The sequence below is a fragment of the Mchenga conophoros genome, linkage group LG14, assembly GCF_057382185.1.
Source record: "Mchenga conophoros isolate Kocher_MC1m ecotype Shallow Benthic linkage group LG14, M_conophoros_male_GT1.1, whole genome shotgun sequence".
NCBI classification, from domain to species: domain Eukaryota; kingdom Metazoa; phylum Chordata; class Actinopteri; order Cichliformes; family Cichlidae; genus Mchenga; species Mchenga conophoros.
Window position 1 is genome coordinate 33,916,975 of NC_140539.1, and position 5,399 is coordinate 33,922,373.

At 36.8% G+C, this 5,399-nt stretch overlaps 1 long non-coding RNA gene across 1 annotated transcript; it reads right to left on the minus strand.

Moving 5' to 3' along the window:
* Positions 1-2,069: 2,069 nt before the first annotated feature.
* Positions 2,070-4,840, minus strand: LOC146560167 (uncharacterized). The gene is made up of 4 exons (XR_014888215.1): positions 4,405-4,840; positions 3,876-4,028; positions 3,427-3,514; positions 2,070-2,848 (listed from the first exon to the last, which is right to left on the minus strand). It is a non-coding gene; the product is annotated as an uncharacterized LOC146560167 (long non-coding RNA).
* Positions 4,841-5,399: the final 559 nt, after the last annotated feature.

Here is a 5,399-nt window from a genome sequence, read left to right on the forward strand (position 1 = left end):
ATTTGGGATTGGACACTGCACTGCATGTTGTTCCACTAACTTTTACTTATAGCTCCTCTTTACAACAAAAAGAATCTCGACTTGCTTTAGAATTCCATAATTCTGCATTCAGCTTGAGTGACTGTAGCCATTCCACAATAAGATAAACTAGAATTGGACTGAAGACAAATTTTAATTGGGTATATTATCTTGCTAGGTAAAAACATTTTGTAACATTGGACTATGATACATTTTATTATGCCTGCTATATAATAATTTCTTTTACATGTAAGGTGTTGCTTCTTACTTGAATAATACAGTTGGTTGGATCGTAACACTTTTTAATTTAAGTGAATAATGTATATTATACAATCAATAAATCAATCACAAACATAGTTGTGCCAATATGGGTCCTTCTTTTTCTTCTTTTGGCTGCTCCTTTTAGGTTTGCTGCCTACATCTCACCTTATCCCTCACATCCACCACTTCTGCCCAGCAACTCCATATTCAACACCCTTTGTCCCTGCTGCAATGTCACCCCCACCTTGAACCCATCTGTCACTCCTACTGCACTCCTACTCAGTACTCTCTCACTCTCCTCATAGATGTCCTGCATCACCTTCACATAATTTTCTGCCACCCCTGATTTTTCATCCAGTACTACAGGCCCTCTGAGCTCCGTAAGATATACTGGCCATCTCTATACGTTTTCATTCAAACTCAGAAATCAAGCATTGCATCTGTAGTGCTCCTTCTGTCCATGAAGTCATACTACTGCTGACTAACCTCTATGGCTTCTCTTCTTAACTTCAACAACTGTTTCCCACATTTCTGTTATACTGTATGTTCATCATGTCATCCCTCTGTAGTTACTACAGCTCTGCAGATAATTGGTACCATTCATTTTCTCCTCCATTCCTCAAACATTCTCTCAATCTCCAGGATTGTGTTAAACAATTTTACTGCCCTCTCTCATAGACATCTCTATACCGATTTGGGTATGTCATCTGGACCAACTGCGTTTCCACTCTTTGTCATTTTCTGCACTTCCAGCCAGTCAATACAAGTCCTTTTCCAGCCTCACATACAGCTCACTTCATTCAACCATCCAGTCTCCTTGTCTTCTATCCTCTGTCCAGATGACACCTGTAGAATACCTTGTTGGTTGTTTCTCTCACCACTTCATCTGTACTTTTCCCATCATCTGGCAAGACTTCCCCTACACCCTTCCTGAAATCTTTGCAACATTCTTCTTCCTTCAGTTTTGGCAATTTAAGGCTTCTCTCTCTTGATCTTCGTAATTTCTAAAGTCTAGACTACCCTCCAATACACTGAAAAAAATATGTTGTTGGATTTACTTAATTCAATGGTGGACATTTGTTGCACACAGATGTTTTGCTTTGGCAGCAACTTAAACAATTGAGTTAAATTAACACAATTTATTCATGTTCAATAAACCTGTGCAATTTGTGTTGATAAAATGTGACTTAAACATGTTTTGATGAAGTAATTTGAGCTCTTGAAATATTTTAATCCTTCACAATTTTCTCACTTTATCCCAACACCATTCAATAACTTTTACCCAATACTACTTGGTCACTTAAATACTACATGTTATCTTCAAATTACATTTTGCTATTATATTCTAGTATCAAATACACAATTTTCAAATGGAGGCCTTATAACAGATTATATTGTCCTCTTCCAAGATGGTTGCTGGCATCCACCAGTAGCCTTTCAAAACAAAATGTCTAATTTCACTGCATTGACAGTAGGTAAAGAATTAAACTGACATTACTCCACTACTGAATCTATATAAACCAACAATTAAATAATGTCAGTTCTTCCGTGTTCTCTGGAATCAATCACAGCAAAGAAATTAGACTCTTTCTTTTGAAAAATGTTGGGAAAGAACAAATCAAAACATTCTATTTAAGGCCTCTGACGTCAAGATTCAGTTAAACAACAATTATAACTAAACAATTTGAGGTAATGTTAGTTTCCATTAACATTAAATTAGGTTACTGAATTGGCAAACACCTTCCTATTAACATTACCCATTTTACCCCAATAACTAAAGAAATTAGCACTTGCAGGTCAAAACCTTTATTCAAGAGATGCAAAAATAACATTGATACAGTGACTGTCAAAAATTACAGCACTGATCATACTGTGACATCTTGGTTCAAAACAGCACACTTAGAAATATTCAACGTTCCTTACTTCAACTGAATGAAACTGAAAATACCATTTCACACGGCCCATATGGGATATTTAGACTGCATAACTGTTCATGCTACATCTCTTCACTAGTAAAAGAAAGAAAAAAATACAAAGAGAAATTTAAAAATGCTGCCAAACAGAGAACTTGTACAGAGTAAAAGGAAAAACAAACAACAACAACAACAAAAAAACGGCTCGTCCTCATGGCAGTTGCAGTGTATATAAAAATGAACCCTGCGATCTGTTCCTGGAATTGAGCTTCAAAAATGCAGCAGAACAAGTGTGAGATTTAAATGTCTTCTCACCTAGAGCTGGTCACCTCACATGCATAACAGTGAGCTTTCATTGCAGGAGCAGTTTTGTCTTAGTTGTGAACTTTTCTTGAGAGCTGAGTTGCTTCCAACTCCATTACCACCCTTTGAATCACCTCAAAAGTGTAGCAGAGTTGTGATGGGTAACTCATATTGAAGGAATAAAAAAGGTCCAAACAGCATGGCTACTGCAAAGGTCACGTTATCCAGATCTTGAAGAACTACTATACCCTCGATGATGATGCCAACATCAGAAAAGTCATTGCCTGGTGCATCCTCTGGAGACAGATGTTCATTGTGGTTTTCTCAATCTGTGCAGTGGCCTCAGTCAAGTCCTGGTTAAACACAAAACATTTTTTTAAGATTCCCTTTTAAACTCATCTCTTTTGAATCTACCAGTTCTAATGTTAGAGTAATTTAAACCAATGCAAGCAACATAGTAAATAGCTATAGCCAAAGAGTGGCCTGCCATGCTGCCATTCATGGTCTAACAGAGTTTCTAAGAGAGGGTGAAAAACATAATTTTACATTCGTTTTTGTTAGAAAGACACCGGCCCATCAGAAATCCAGGTTTTGTCACTCAGAAGATGTTAGAATTTAGACTTTCAGCCCCACAATTTGGTTAGCTGTTGGTCTTTTTTTTTTTTTTTCCCAAACAAAAGCTAATATAAATATTGGTGGGATTTTCCTTTGTTCACTAGAATGACAAATTTAAAGTTTTTTCACACTGATGTGACCCCTAATACAGGGGTGGGGCCTCAAGGGCCGGCGGCCGAGTTCACTACCAGGCCTCATGTGAACTTCAAATTATTAAAGAGGACTACTGGTCCTAACCAGTCCAATGAGGATCAAGTGGATAACTAAATGCATTTTTAAATGTTGCAAAGCCACAATCTACTCATAAAACACTCACCATGAACTCCTGCACCAAGATGTTGCAATTGTCTTTCACACAGATGCGGAGCACTTTGATGAGACTCCCTTCGAGCATTAATGTCATCCTAAAGTATTATAACAAAGAAAACAGAGATTTGTGAACTTTTCAGTAGCACAGAAGAAAATGATCCCAGACAAAAACTTAAACCAGTCAACATGCAACACCAGCATCTACAAAGCAATATCAAAAGTTCCTGTTTGACATCAACTTTATGGATATATAGTTTCCAGAACATTTATTTTTTTTAAAAGATCAATTTTTCTCAGTGGGCCAGTAAATGCATGACGAAAATTATGGCATCCTTTCGGTGGAATCAGTACTCACAGGTAATAGTTGACTGTTTCAATGGATGCAGCATAAAAATCTTTTACTGACCTAATGCAATACATATACACTTTGTAGTTAAAGAATTTTAAAGTTCTTACTGTCATTATGGCAGCTACATCCTTTAGCTTTGTGCCCTGTTCCCCCGATCACTTTGCAAACACTTTCAGCAGACTGTCAGAGAGAAACTCAGCTCCGTCAGAAACCTTGACTGTAAAGGCATGGTTGGGATGCACTGGAATGCTGCATTTCATCTGAAATGACATAAAATTATTTTGAAATAACAGCAGGCACTGTGCTTGGTTAATAATCAGTAATGTTTTGTTGAATAAAAACTGTGCTTCCAGATCTTATGGGATTAAAAAAATCCAAAGATGTTTATTTCTGATTTGCAACCCAAGAACCCACAAGTTACAACCTCATTTTAGTTCAAGTGTGCATTAATGTGAGTCCAGTAATCACCTTTCTGACAATACATACAGGTATAAGTTAAACCTATGGCAGATTTTGGATTTCTCAGTTGTATTAATAGGGTGGTCTATTTGAGTATGCATGCACCTAATAATTATAAAAAACCTATTATAATTAAGTTACAGAAACCTTAAGCGAAAATAGAATATACTTTCTTACCATAACACCTTGAACCCACAATCCATCAGCTGACTCCTGGTGAAATGCAGAATAGATGTGGTCTCTCAATGTGCATCAACAAAAACAAAAACAAAAACAAAAGGACAGCAGGTGAGGGCAGGAGGGGTAGGGATGTAAGCTAGCATAATGCCGCTGATGATATTAGCTAAAGCTGTTCAATGTCCAAAATCTCACTAACACCACGGTGCAGTAAATACACAATGTAACTGAAGAGTCAGTTGACAAATCTATTCACACAGAAAACCAAATTATGTTATGAGTGCCTCGCAATTAGGTTTAATGTGATATTACGGCTCTTGTGCCAAAGACAAATTCAAATGAAAAAGCGCCAATTCTTTGACAACAGATAAAACAGCAAATAAGCTAACGGCTCTTTTTTAGCATGTTACATGGCGGCACTTTAGACGTTTAACTACATTTGGCTGAAATATGGTAAATATTAAATAATTCAAAAAATCAAGACATACCAAAAAACGTAGAGTTGGCTGCTCGACTTGACTGAGATGGATGCATTTTTTTAAACCACGATCCAAAGCCCGCGAGATGAAATCACGCGTGGTTTCACGAGATTTAACGTTGCTATCTTATTGACTTACTTCACCTGAACATGATATGAACAATTTAATACACCCTTTCTGCATATCATGTCGTTTTTACACTATATAGTTACATTTATCTTTAAAACATGAGGCAATTGTGTTAAATACATGCAAGATGCTTACATAAATCCAAGAGATGGCCAGTCCCTTTTTTTCAGTGTACTGCATATCATTCTCCTGACACCACCTTGCAGCCTCCTATCTCCTTCTGATTGCACATTCTACATACAGTAAGATATAATCAATTTTTGTGCATCTTCCTCAATACAATACAATATATTGCTAGAATTATTCACTTGTCTGCCTTCACACACATATGAACTTATGAGACATCCCTTTCTTAATACATAGGGTTTAAAATGATGTTGGCCCACC